Here is a 16,132-nt window from a genome sequence, read left to right on the forward strand (position 1 = left end):
CATTTATTAATCATCTGTTTTTACCTTTCCATTACAGTAAGTAATGGTCTAGATATGTAAATTTTAGTCAGATTTAGGCTTGTGTTCACTTTATCTTTGAAATGATATATCTTAACATTTTAGGGCCCCTAGCCGGATAAATCAGTCATTTAATATTCCAGGAGCGTTGTTCCATATCATTTGAGATGTAAAAAATACCTTTGTCATTCGTGTTATCGCATAAGAAGATGTTTATTAAATGTGTTATGAAGTGGGAACCATTTGGCCAATTACATTGTTTTGTAATTGTTACTCATTTGATTAAATACGGACCAACTAGGTAATAGTCTTTTCACATTAAATGAAGAATCAATTTACAGATCTTTAGCTTTCCTTAGTATATAATGGCGAAAAAAATAATTTATGTCATTATTTTTAAAATATATTATTATATTTGTTTAAGTCATTATTTCCGACATCCAAATAATAATTATTTAATAAATTAGTAATTTTCTTCTTATTAAAAACAAATACTGTCGCTGTTTCGTCTATCCTGCTTTAAAGTAGGTCCGATCTACAAAATAAAAACGTCATCCTATGAAATACGTCACAAAACTTTTTTATTCGAGAATGTCCTTTACCTATTCTGGTGAAATTGTTTATCTGGCATCGTTTTAATAAATAGGTATATTGAACTTATACCGCGAATAACGTGACCGTACCGCCCGCCGGCGCGGACGCATAAATTAATACATATTTTTAACAGACAACCGTTTAGCTGTTTTTATCTAGTTCAATAACATGTAAATAAGATTTATTCAGAAGCTTTGAACGTTAAATTTCGGAAGGTGTAATTAAATGCAACTACATTTATATAAATTAGAAGTATAATTTTGTCATCCTGTTATTATGAAAACCCAAGTTTTATGGGCCACTTCATTATAATCTTGGTACTCCATAATGTTGGTTTATCTCAACATGGTACAAATTTCCGGTTACCCTGATTTAAGTATTTTGAATTTGCTTTGTTTAAAATGTTTTGTGTTGCTTTTTGCAGCGCTTTTTGGGAATGTATTCTTAAATTTCATTAAACTTATAAACATTTCATCATTAGCAAAAATACTTCATCTACAAACACTTTAAAACCTTAAATTAGGTGAACAAAATTTTACTGTTTTTATTATTCGCGTATTTGTATAGAATCCTCAGTATCGTGAGTCCTGCTCGCACTTGAAAGGTTTTTGAGTAAGGTACTATAGTTATTACTACTTTTTTCATCTTATGTATCCTTACAGCTCTTACTTTTAAAGCTCTCCTAAGCTAAGCTGGCTTCCAGCGCCTTGGAATTTAGCCAAATCCGGATCCTTACTCAAAGTGAACGCGAATCAGACTTCGAGAATCATAGGACGGTAGATCTATTATCTACCGTCCTATGATAAGACTTGTAAAAAAGAAACTGTAGGTATGTAATGTATTTATTATAGTTAGAATAACAAATAATGATTGGCTTTTGTTAATACAATGTTTTTTGGCGAAGAGAAACATCAAATCGGTTTTTAATTAAATTCAAATTATTAAGGAAGTCTAAAATATACGTATGTAGGTGTTAGTTTACAGGTACTAAACTTACGGTCTGCCAAAAGTTTACCGCTTTAGCGCAAGGCAAAGGGTCGAACCTGTCATGTACCCATGTAACTTTTCATAAGCATTATTTATACCTCCAAAAAATTCACACACATTTAAGACTCCATGAAAAATATTTAGAACGTACATCTTTATAACATTTAGTGATGTTATTTTTATCAGAGAGAAAATATACATTGACTAAAGATGAAACAGTCTTATGTTAAGATTTAATTGAATGTTTCCACGGAGAATTAATTTAGCAGTTCATAAATATTAAAACATATTTAAATAAAACAAGAATTACTGCAATTAGGTTCCTTTTATCGTTGATTCCTGCAACGGTCATGATTACATTCGATTTTAATTCAGCCTTAATGTCGATTGCGAGCGGTCGAACGCAACGGTCCGCTTGATCTCTTGACAGCGCTGAGACAGGTATCTCCATACGTGAGGGGTCTTGACGCAAACCGCTGACTCAGCTCATTGTTTTCGTAATTATGGACACACTGTATATTTTTTGTATTATGTGACAATACGAACAGGGTCGTAACTCAATAGTTTTATTAAGCCTATATTGGATTCCAATAAGTTCTGTCACTATATTACGTGACACTACCGCTGTAAACATTAAATATAATTTGTAATTATTACAGTATGCGTAATACTTATTGCCGAACGTAACATTGTCGTTTACTTATGAATATTGACGAGGAATCCTTTTAAAATGTTTACCTATAGTAGGTAATAATGTGTCTATGCTTACGGAATCTATGACTCAGCATGTATTTATAGTTGAGCCATTGGATACGTCATTACCTTTGTAAAAAATCCGAAATTCTTCTCAAGTGGTGACAGACAGCTAAATTAATATTTTTGTGTCCAAAATGTCTGACACGAACTCGATTAAAACAGTTTTGTTGGAAATATTATCACCATTTTAAAGTTCAAAGATGGCGAAGAAATTAAAAATCAAAGAAAGAAAGAATTATAAATCAAAGAAACACACGGAGGGATTAATTTACCTAAAGATTTACGAAGTTCGTAGGCGTATGATGCCGTTATGAACTTTGCGGCGAATGGGCTTACACAGTGTTATCAAGATTTTTATCATGGAGCTAGCTCCACGAGAGTAATGTAACGCGTGTTCAGATGTTTCTTGAGACCAAACTGAAGGCGCTTAAAGTATTGCTGTCTGCAAATACTCTAACAAATTTAAAAAGTAATTATTAAAAAAGTTTAAAATATGATTAAAATAAAATATGATAAATACTATCACAATAACATTACGTACTGATAAAGCTGCTCATATATTTTGTTTTTAAATGAGTTCGGTAGAGGTACACAAGTCCCAAAACTTAACTTAGACCCGTTTAGATCATTTTACCTAGATTCAGAACTTTCGAACAATGCTCGAAGAAATATAAGTCACTATGAAGGACAAAAACGATAACGAATGGACATACAATACAAACCAGTCATACCTTTCTTTAAAATAATACCCTTTTACAGTGTTCGTGCATATAGTGTATCGTGTAACGTTTATTTTGGGACCCAACGAGGTAGCGGTATATTTTCCGAAAAACACGATGAATTTGGGTCCGTGACCATTCCTCGAAAGCAGTTGGAGGACGAGAAATGCAAGATTCAATAAATGTAAGATTTTTTCCTCTCCTTTTGTAAGTACGTTGACCTCGCATGTAGACCCGCCCTCCTGGCCAGAAGTTAACAATTTAAATGCGGACATGAAGAGAGATTGTGCTATAATAAAAACAAGAAATATCCCACCGTACTGGCTACTCCAGCCAATTGGCGGTTATTTGGCAATGAAATTACAACTTGAATTCAAGTCTTGCCTCATTAACGTTATCAAGATAAGCGATCAGAATTTTATCAAATCTTGTTACTTTACTAACAAACTGATATTTTACTTTCTTTATAACTTAAATACTCGTTAAAACCAGTTTATCGATGTTGTTAATTGGCGATTTCTGTACAGAAGTTTTGTTGGAGCTAAAATCGGTATCATTCAAACTATTTGTTTTGTTTTGGCAAGTGCCGGCGTTAATGCATGTGGGAATTATGTATGTTAACGCATAATATATTTAAAGCAGTATTGTTCTTAGAAGAATCTTTATCAATGGACGAATAGAATCACGTATGGGTTTTGTTTTTTGTCATATGGCTTCTGTCTGGTGACCGAGAATAAACTGTACATGTACTATCAATAATAAAACCTACACAACAGACCTATTTTATTTGTACGAATTGGTGGAAGAATGGTCTGCTTCTCCAGATTTACACGATTCAGAAGACTAAATTGTGCAGAAACTTTACTCTTCACAGCCAGAGCATTTAGGAAACGGAGAAGAAACGTGGATTAGGTGCTGTCTATACAATCTGTGCTTTTGGCTTTCAAAATGTGATGCTTTATACTAATTTTAATAACAATACCCTAGTCATTAACTAATGGTTCACTATAGAGCTTCGTTGAATAATAAGTTATTAAAAAGCTCCTTGTTAAGTCTTACGGCTTGTATGAAACGAATGCACATAAAATATTAGCTAAGAACTGCATTGTTTTGTAAAACATTTAAAAACAAACAACGTTTTAAGGACAAACGGTTTTACAGAAAGTAGGTAAGCAGTATGTTATGTTTGTGTACATGTACTTTGTAGTTACTCTTACATGTAAGGTGAATAATGAGGAATGTGCTGGAATTACCGTTACAAAGCACAAATTGTTTATTCTGTATGTACGGGAAACCTGTACAGTGTCACCGTCGAACAGGGGGACAAAGCGCCATCTTTATTATAATGCTCCTAACTGGCTTGACATTGTTATGCAAACCCCAATTATTTCCGATATGTATTGTGTTCGTAAGGTTGCCTGTTCGATCATCACATGAAATTTTCCATTCCTTTGAATATTTAATAATATCAAACTCTCTCAGGATTTAGGCAAGTTTAAGTTGTATTTACGCTAAAAGTAGAACTAGTCAAGAATAGACATTGTTCGTCTTGCGTTGTTGTTGTTATGTATTTTTTTTGGAAGTAAATAGATTTAGTTGCTTCTTCTTGAGCTTGTTTAAATTTTAAATTGTATTTCGTTTGTTATTATAACATTATGACCTTATTTGTACCCGGGGAAATCCTCATGAAGTTTCTCTGCTCTTGCGAAGGCGCGGAGTTAAGGACTCGGACCAGCTAAAATCACCTTATTTTCCCTTGTATTACAGGCCAACGTCATAATGTAACGCACGTAATGAAAACTACCGCGAAAAAACATTTAACAACCGTCCAATAAAAAAAGGAGAATCGATGGTCGTAATTTAAATATTGTCTCACGCAGGTCGGTTACTCCTCCATTCCTAAATTAAAATAAAAACATTTTATGTTTATTTCATTTTTGACACACATGCTAACCAGTCTTGGTATTGGTAGGTTAAAAAATACTTTCTAAGTTATTCTTAAACAAGGAAAATCGTAAAGGAATCTTGATGAAATGGCCTGAAATCACCCACGCGTACTCAGTGTGCGGTGATTAATGCTTATTCCCTCAACGAGACATGGTTAGGACCTTTTTGTCAACAATAAAGAAAAAGGACTGATATTGACGTGTTTCTTTATACTCGGGTAAACAGAAAGTATTGCTTTCAAAACACATTATTTAAGGTATAAGAATAACGGAATGAAGCGTTTGGGAAAATCATTTTTTTGTCATTTATTTTTTGAATATGGTTCATACTTATATGTCACAAGGGTTAAATGAACTAGTCGGGCAATCCCGAAAACACGCGTGAATAAGAAATTGCATCATTTTAGTTTGTCTAACTAAGGAGCTTTCTTTGCTCTGGATATAGACAACATTTTAAGTAAATCTATGTTTTTCAGTATGCTTATACCTATGAGGTAAGACACTAAGGTCTTAATTACCTACGTTCAACTTATTTGAAGTCATTATCAAAAGACATCCGAGTCTGTTGAAATTAAAGTATTTTCGTCGGGAAAGATAAATCTTTGATTCCTTAATCCATTAAAACTATATCTGGCGCCTCGAGCCATACTTGTCGTAGTGTTAAATGTTATTCTTAAACTTAGTTAAACTTTCACCCTAACTTTGACGCCATCCAATTTGATAAATATCAACAATATTGTGAAGGTAGCGGATTAATAATAAACTTCTTCGATATTTGCGTCTGAATACTTAAAAGTTTCGTAAAGAGGCTCTAAGAAACAGTCTTTGTAGTAAGTTGTTAAAAAGTTTTGATAAAATACGTACTTTTATTAAATACTAACATTTATGAAGTTTCTTCGGTTTTATCTACAGAAATAACAATTTGGAACTGTGCCCGAAGTTGTTCTGGTAAATCATCTTACGTGATTAACAAACACCTTTTTTAGATTTATTAAAAATAGGATTTATGGATATACAAGAATATTACTAAAAAATGATATTCGCTGTCTCGTCGTGCTTTAAATACATAATTGGATTTTTCGTTGTAATAGGTTTATTCATATAGGAAGTTAAACCAGATTTATTGTGCCTAATTTGACTTTTTATGAGAAAAAAATTAGATGTCTACTTTTTATAAATACTAAGATTGAAATAGCTTAATTGCAAGCGTTTTAGGAAACACACGTTTGTGTCGTTTTTTGCGTAGCAATTGGGATACGCTTTATTTACGAATTGATAAAAAAATACCCGGATTCGTTCCAGTTCCAGATTATAAGCATTAAGTTGATTCTTTTCCTGATTCTTGCTGCACTCAAATACTGTGGACAAAATAAGTAAGTATAATTTATTAAAAATCTACTTAGAGACTGACAATTTACACACAATTACCAAATACTAATTTTATCCAAATAAGTGTTTTATAAATTGTTCGCATCCTAATTTAAATAAATATACCATAATTGAAATGAGAAAAGTATTATTTCGTTAAAATATTTCACGATTACGTGGTATAAACGTTCAATATATTTGAGACTACAATCAAATGACTCACTGGTAAGTATTTCTTATAAAATGAATTTTAAAAGAATGAATAAGTTCCAAAATGTGGATGGAGTATTTATTAAAATGTACCCACATTACCATTATTTATGCATAAGAAATACGTAAGTAAGGTATAAAAGAAAGGGTATTTTTCAAATGTTACTAAGCAAGCTTCAAAATTCACATTAACAAAAGGATTTTTTCTTAAATAATGGCATTTAATAATTTAGGCTCGTAATATTTGACGCTGCGGTACAAAAAGGGTCTGGACTTACAAACACAACAGAAATTCAGAATTTTGCGTATGTGGAAAAGAGATGCCGATCTAGACCGTGAAGAGTGCTGTCACCTTTCCACAAGTCCAGTATTATTACTTTAGGACGTGGTGGTTGGCAACTGGGATTGTAAAGAACCATCGCATCCGCCGCCGGATTGCGTGCTCCATGTTTAAAGTAAATCAATTCGTGATCGTCTTTTTTTCGGGTAATTTATTCCCTTAACGCTTTATTTATAAATTTGTTACGTCTTAATAATTTAGTGTGTGATTAACTTATGGAACTGAACGCGATTCTGATTTCTTTTTGTGAAGTTTGTGTCATTAAGTTCAAATACAAATTTCTAATTTTAGGGAATACGTAATCGTGAATAGAGATAATTGTTTCCGATCAATGACGTTGATGATGACTGATTCCGTAGCATTCATTTTCAATTCTTGTGTGTGTATGTTTTGTGAAACATATATAACAGTTTGTGATAAGTATATTTTAATTGATACTTTTTGGTTGTCCTTCGATACGCATTAAGCCTGACCTTATCTTACATACAATAGTTTAATTATTAGTATCATAATAGGCCTACACATTGTTAATTTCACGCCGTTGTCAATTTACCTTAAGCATTTTCATAATTAGTTATTATACCAGCAGTAAAATGCCATTTTCCTATAATAACACTTGTCCTTGGAGATATAATGCATTGTATTCTCACGGAATGTCGGAATAAAAGACCTAGTAGGAAGTCTGTGCCTGAATGGCTTCGCGTTTATACATAGTGACGTAACACAAGGGCTTTGTGACAGTTTTGTGTAAAGGAGAGTCAAATGGTATTTACCATCTGTAAATAGCTGCTTGTTTAGTGATGTACAGAGTCGTTTGATAACTTTGTAGAAATGTTTTATCATCATATCAGCATAGGAATATTTCAAGGTCATTGGTAGTTTTGACACCATTATAATGCATCCTACTGCAGGCTTAAACAAGTTTCTTATAATAACTCATGTCTATTGTTGAATACCCTGGTTGCCAAATGCCAATATGGTTTTTCTAGTAGAAAATTCTCTATAACCGCCCGGATGCAGGAAATCAGCTTGATAAATTGTAAAAGGCCCGCCCCCCATTACATGGGTCTGGCAAAAAGTGGGTGTGATTTATCCATCTCGATGTAGTCCCGAGGGGTAAAGGCGTGAATATAAACATACAATACACACGTTCAGCGACTAGCACTTCACTTCATTGCCTACATTATGGATAACGATGGCAAGGTGTAAGTCATTTATTAAAAGAAATGTCACACAGATGACGTTCCTTTTGTCGAGATACGGTTGAAACTTTTTGTCGTTTGGGTCTTGATGACACCCACGAAGTTCCAGCTAATCTAACGGTTTATTACACTCGGACTGCTATTTTAACGATTTTGTTTTCAGGGGATTTTATGAATTTAAGTGACGTAATATGTCTGTTCCGGACTTCAATAACTATCAATTAGGTGGTCAAACTTACTAAAAAAATATATCGACAAAGTGTATCCCCTCACTATAACGAATTCCTTTTATTGAATCCTTTAAGTACTTGTTTCATTAGTAATTTATTATTTATCAAGGTCCTAAAATTAAATGGTAATTACTTTACCGGCGTAAAAATCACTTCATCTTAATTATTGCACTTCATACGAATTTAATGTATTATGCAGCTGGTCGTTCTGGTTTTTAATCGACTTCATTTAAAGTATGTTGATGGCTTGAGATGAGTCAACGTCGGTAGGTATATAATACAGGTGACAGGTCGTATTTATTTAAAGGGATTTAAAGTCGATAATAAATTAAACGACGACTCAATATTGTGGTATTAAAAAAAATATAATTTAATAAAACACTCAATGGTCGTTAAGGGTCATCGACACGACATATCGCAAGGCAGTCCTGAAGCGCGTGATAAATGAGGATGCTGTTTCTAAACTCTTGTTCACAAAGATTCCTTTCTCAAAATGTCCGCAGTACCATTAACGGAGATACCGGCGATACTCACATAATTTGAAATTCAAAGAAATTGCTAACTTATCAAACGTTCATAAAGAATGCACTTACTTATCTGTTACCAAGTTATGTGACTGTAGCGTAAGTCAAAGTGTACCTTAAAATGTAAAAGGAAATTTACTCAATGATAAAAAAATCTTACGAAGAATGCATATCCAAAAAATGTATGATTATATATTATGTAAGCTCGTAGTCTATAACAGAAGCAGTTTTTATCTTACGCTAGGTCCACAAACAGGCTCATATATTATATCATCAGAATAGTTATTCAGTTATAAAGTCAAGCTTAACGTCTCAGTTCCGTTGTGAGCGGGTCCTTAATAGCTTGGCGATCGATTTATCGTGATAGAAATTGTTCAACTAATGTTCACCGGTTGATTGTGAGGTTGAATGACCCGGGTGACAAAGAGGGTATCCACCTACATCCAACTATTTTGAATTGTAAATTAATGTTGGAAATTTTGTTAGGATTCCCTTATTTATGATATGTTATGCTGAATCTTAGACATTTTTAACCACAACCGCAATCTCCAGGATGTAGACCGTAAACAATTTTAACTGCGACAAGATTTTTATCTAACAGGTAAAAAAACGTGGTTCAGGTCGTCTCAGCACATTATATCGTGTAGGATATGTAAAATCCTGTATGTAGGTAGATATGAGATAAAATAATTTTTACGTCTCGACAGTCAGATTCAATGACAAAAGAGTAACTTTAGTAATTTCATTTCAACGCGTTTAAATTTAGAAGAGTATTTTTGTTTTATTTTTTAATAAAAGTCTTTTATTATAATTAAAAGGAATTTAGCCCAAAGGAAAGTTTAGCTATTGACTTTGTTCGAACGGTAGAGTCACAGAAATAAGTGGCAATGCTACGCTTCATGAAGTAGAGACGTCTATGTTTTGTGGAGGTGGAATAACACACTTCATTGGTATCGTTCCAAGAACTCGGTAATTAAGAGAAACCTTATGACAACTGGATCGTGGAATGCGTTTGCCTACTGCAAAGGAAATGGTGAACGATTTCAAAGTTTTCCACTAGGCCCGAAAGAAAGAAAACGTCGTTTCGAAAATTCGATCATAATAAATACTGCAGGTTTATAATTTACTGTTGGTTTTGTACAGTGTTTATTCTTTGTGCCTAATCTTTTATGACTAACAGTCTTTTAAATTCCAATTTTAAGCAAAATATGTAAATCCATAAAATTATTACCTATATTTTTTGCATTTGATGTGCAATTCGCTTCTTTGTCGCACTACATTTTTACGTTATTGACATATTATACCAAATATAGTAATTACGCATCGTACCTTCAGTAACATCCACCGAATTTTAATTAGCTTGTAATGCAAGTCTTTTAGTATTTATACATGTTTTTGGCTGGTAAAGCTAAAAAGAGGCCAATCTCCACGTCCTAAAGCTATATTATTTTAGTTTGGTGAAGTATGACGGCTCAGGGGGGCGGCTTCCAGTCCAACCGAAAGCATCTAAATGCCAGTGTGTTTTACATGACTGTCTATCTGACCCCTAAGACTGGCTGTCAGACTTTCTAGCTTCCTACTCCTCGTAACGACTCTCAGTTTACCATAGTAAATATCCAATTCAATTTATTGTTTTCCTATATATAGAGATCGGGCTTTAAATTTTATTTAGTCAGCTTTCGTAGACTGGTCCACTAGCTATTCTCTTTATTACTGTTTGGTGTTTCACCATCAATCTGTTACGGTCAATTTAACGGTCCCCAATAAAAATGTTTTTATTCGTTTTTAAGGAATTGTCTACCTATTATTTTAGAGATATAAATTTGATAGCTTGGTCCTTGGTACCGTTGTTATTGGCTAGACGATAAATTGTGTTATTTGTTAACCTGTCTAAAACCTTATGGTATTAAAAATATTTACGTATAAAAACTTTTCTGAAAATCAAACTATTATTTTTCATTGAGGGGAAGGTTTATGGAAATATTTACACTAATTATGTAATTCGTAGTGTTACTAATGAAGTATGACAGTCAATTTAATTGGTATTAATACGTTTGCAGAATCTTTTGTATTATGTTTCTAGTAAAAGACCGTATTGTCGACACTGTCTCCTCCTTGGTCGAGTGGCGTACGCACCGGTTTCAAGGTGTCGCTATCTCTGAGGTTTATGGAAATATTTACACTAATTATGTAATTCGTAGTGTTACTAATGAAGTATGACAGTCAATTTAATTGGTATTAATACGTTTGCAGAATCTTTTGTATTATGTTTCTAGTAAAAGACCGTATTGTCGACACTGTCTCCTCCTTGGTCGAGTGGCGTACGCACCGGTTTCAAGGTGTCGCTATCTCTGAGGTCCCGGGTTCGATCCCCGGTCGGGTCAATGTAAAAATTCACATTTCTACATTGTCTCGGGTCTGGGTGTTTGTGGTACCTTCGTTGTATCTGAATTCCATAACAAACGTGCTTTTAGCAACTTATTTTGGGTTCAGAACGATGTATGTGATGTTGTCCGCATTTATTTATTATATTATTATTATTAATTATCGTGAAAATTACATCAGATATGATTGACCGAATAACTTTTTTTAAGGAATTTGACTATTGTAGTATATTTAATAAAATTAATTGCTATATCATGAAAGGAGATTTGATTTATATTTGGGTAGTTTTTAGAGATTTTGATTGTTTTCATTATTCTACCTACTACTCTAAACGTCTCTTTTCGATCTTCTTCTATCCGTACCAATATCCTTCCACTGTAGCGCTAGTCAATATTTTTTCCAAACAACACAAGTTACGTTTTAGCCTAAAATATTTAAAATATATTTTCCTTTAAAATCTCTTTAAATCTTAATATAGTTTAACTAGCTGTTGCCCCCGACTTCGTCCGCGTGGTTAGAAGATATAAGTTAGGAATTTTTTAACGGAAGCCCTCGAAGATGAATATATTTCCCCGTTTTTGCCACATTTGTGTCCATTGTATCCTCGCTCCTATTAGTCGCAGCGTGATTGAATATAGCCTAAAACCTTCCTCGGTCAATGGTCTATTGAACAAAAAAATACTTCTCAAATTGAATCAGTAGTGCCTGAGATTAGCGCGTTCAAACAAACAAAGTCTTCAGCTTTATATACTAGTACCTATAGATAAAGATTGGCTCTAGCCTTACTGTTCAGTATGAAGCTTATTACAAACAAGCGAATGCGTCAATTCCGCTAGATTTTCTCTCACGTTTCGAGTATTGTGTCTATTTTTGTATATTATGTATTGAGTTATAAAACTTTATGGTTACCTATCAGCGGAAGGCTAACGATACCTTACAAACAAGCTAACCATATAATTCAATAAAAGTTATAAAATATTCCAATTAAAACGGTAAAAACTGGAAAAATTGCAACAGACTTATGGACACACTTAATTATGAATATTCTCTAAAATGTCACCTTTGGTATGTTGCTGCTTCACCATTATGCACATTTCGATAATAAATTGACGCGTCTCCGAAATTAAGTGTGCAATATTTTAAAGTAAAAACATGACAAGGAAATTCGTGTAAATGTCGCTAATTTTGTACATTGATGGCAACATACCACACCTGTTTTGAAGACTAATGGTTAGATTTTCTATTAAAATCACGAAATACTACTTATTAAAGTAAATACGGATACTAATATTGAGTAGTGATGTAATCATAGCCTAAAAATATACGTCACTTGCATATTAATAAATAACACTACATTCAGTGATGCACGCTGGTTAGAAAAGCTTTTCTTAAGCAATAGATCTAGCTAATCCCCACTTGTGACTCACGCTATAATTATTTATGTAAATACTGAATAATAAAATAACCGCTTTGTGAATAAGACGGTGTTATTCTTTTGTTTATTTTTAAACTTAGTGCTGAAGTTAATAACTTTTATTCTAATGAAAGAATGGAGTATATTGTCGGTTGTTTTTTTTTTAATTTTTAGTCTATCTACCCTAGGTTTGTTATATTTTGATATTTGGGACATTGGCATCACTTAATTTAGCTCTAGATGTACCTTTAATGATGTATTGTAAGTCGTTGACAGTTGAGCCGATTCGAAATTAGGTTCTTAAGGTTTAAGGCACTATCAATTTATATAAACTTAAGTTATAAGTGCGTATCATATTCACCGCCATAATGTTAACGAGCCAGACCGTCGTCAATACAGTAACTTCCCTGTTCCTCTTTCCAAGGCCGAAGCTTTAACTTCCGTGTGTTTCTACTCCAGCCCTTGATAAATTTGATCTAAGTACACTTTAATTAATGATGCGAATATTATGACAGGAATATTCTTTGTAAGGTTATTGAACATTGATTTAACATATTCTTCAACGGTAGCACGAATTGGCAGAATTATTGCCCTACCATAAATTCACATTTAAAATTACATCCTAGCCATTCCAAACACTTGTAAACAAAATTATGAATATTAAAAAGCTATTCATTTGCATTATAATATGAGTTTTCGCTACAAACATCGTAAAAATTCCTTACGGTGCTTTCTCAGGGGACGACTAAGATCTTCTATAGAATACGTAAGCCGAAATATATTTATTAGTAGGAAAAACATACATCGAAAAAGAATAGAGAAATATTTAATGTTAATATTTGCATGTTAACACAGAGCCGTAAACATACATACTAATTAATTATTGTGGTCGTGGAAGTAAGACGTCAATTCTACATTCTATGGCGCTATCTTGCTTCCTCAACTGCTAAAGTCTAGGAATGGCGGAAAGCCCCCTGGCCTAGGCTTACTAACACGAACGTCAATAAACGTAATATTCCAATAGAGTAATTTAGGTATATGAAAACACTGTGATTTCCCCCGCTTTAGAAAACGGAACTAAGGTTGAGTAACATTTTATGAAGTGGCCTTGGTTGTTGGTGAGATGTAACATCATTTGCAATGTCGTGAAAGAGCCATTTTGCTTGAGTAACTGTTTCAAATAAAACGAGATCCGTTTTCAAATAATTCAACAATTTAATACATTCTTCTATAAAAAATTCTTAGTTTAATAGTATGTTGCTGTTACCTAGGTAATATAATATGATAAAACCAGCTTATGTATGTTCCACTGTTGTGCACAGGCCTCTCACCGTGCAGGGAAGGGTTGAGCATTGATCATCTCGCTAGTTCGCTGCGGGTCGGCGATTTCTGATGCCAGTATTTGGGATCCAGGGTCAATGTTTTCCTTCACCTTTTGTCAGTGCGCCTTCGAATAATTGAGAAAGTTCACAGACACTATGAAAAAGTCACATTAGTACTTTGCCCGCGTTGGGATCGAACTTCACCGTATAACCGTAATAATCATGGAAAAAATAAAAGCAAATTTGCAGGTTTTACAGTTGAATAAATAACTTGCCGTCTGTTTTTGCAAGGGTGATGTGTGTTGAAACCTGTGACCTTAATTAGCCAATAAGTGACGCTAGGAATATCAGCGTTAGTAACGTGACCTTTTTCATCTTGTAAATAGTTGTCGAGACGATAGCTGGAGATTATCGTTCATTACTTATTTAGTCACATGAGGGACCAAGTTCAGTAGCCGCGTTCAAGTTAAACCATGTTAAATTATGCTAAGAAGCTTATGAACCCAAGACATGGAGGAGCATAATTTGCGTTTAATTTCTTCGTATTAACTTTGTCTTAATTTTCTATGATTAACAAATGAAGTTAGTATAATTGAAAATTAAACATCGGATTAATGAGATACTGAGTTTATCCATTATTTCTAAATTAACAGTTATCATACATTCTTAATGGTTGCCCCGAAACCTTTGGGTTGCTAATGTTTTTTATTTCGGCGAGAGTTCGAAGATCTGCCGTGTAAATTATGTATTTAAAAACTTGTTATTTTTAAAGTACCGTTTTTTGTGGTATCGTATTTGAAATACCTATGTATTAAAATAAGGGGAATAATATAAATACCGCTGGTGTTTACCACTTAATTTTAAAATATTATTGTAATTTTGTATTATTTAGATTGTATAAAGATGAATTATAGTTTCTAAATTTGTTAAAATATAGTATAATTACACCCCACTGTTGAAGTTTTACTGTCACCAAGTTGCGTCTTATTTCGCTTCTTCTTCAAGTAGTTAATAATCTCAAAATTATTTTTCATTGGATTTTGTTACGTCCTAATTTACTGTTGTTGAAACGATTTCGCATATACAAAATTATTAAAGAATTTCTGGAACCGAATTGCTAAATTTAGGACAGGCTTCATTATTCTATTTTTATTCCACTCAAATTTCAAATCGAAATTAATTTAATGACAGAAAAATCGGTATCTGTATTTTGTGTCACATACAAAAAAATTGTGTCGTATCAAAAGAAACAAATGTATCAAAAGAATATCGAAAATCCTTTTACCGCGTCTGGTGATATCAATTTTCTGTCCTGGAATCTATCTATTAACTTGGATCACAAACCCAAAATCAATACGTATTTAGGTCATAGAAAGAAACAAAGAGGTCATAGGGTCACTTCAGTAATATCGGCGGAATCTTAGATTAATTATCACAGTAAATTAATTCAACTTCGATAATTTCATATTGGTCCTATTACAATGGGGGTTCAAACCTGTATCCATGAACATAAATCCGTTCATTGAACCGTTAATTTGTATCGAGACAAGTTTTGAAATCTAGAAATTATTAGTCAGTTGTCAGCTAAGATATAACTGTACAGAAATGTTAGTCTAAAAAGTTTTATAGTTAACATCCTGGTATATGATGATCTACAACCTTATGCGCACAAATCCACCCTACCAAGAGTTAGTAGGTACTGATGTAAGGAACATATACATTAAGATAAATTTTTCTTTCACCGTCTTTTTACAAATTGAAAAAAGGTTTTTTTTTTGCAAAATATTTACATTTCTCCAACAAAAGCCGGAAGAACTGATGGCGCTTGCCAAGGCAGGGTAACCATTAGTATTAATAAAAAAAAAGTTTTAAAAACATTATTTGCGCTGTAGATGGTGTGTTAGTATTCTGTTGTGAGCTGTGGGACTATACTGCAAGATTTTTTGGAGGACCCAACGAGTATTTAATGAATGGTCTTTACAATAATTCGGAGTTAAATAAAATAGACTGCTAAGGTATTATCAGAAAAGATCCACAAAGCCAGAACATTCATATCTATTCATAAATATCTACATACAAGTTAAAAATAGAGAATCAGCTCTTGAAAAGTGTTATAC

Source organism: Trichoplusia ni, chromosome 17 (genome assembly GCF_003590095.1).
Source record: "Trichoplusia ni isolate ovarian cell line Hi5 chromosome 17, tn1, whole genome shotgun sequence".
In the NCBI taxonomy this organism is placed as follows: Eukaryota; Metazoa; Arthropoda; class Insecta; order Lepidoptera; family Noctuidae; genus Trichoplusia; species Trichoplusia ni.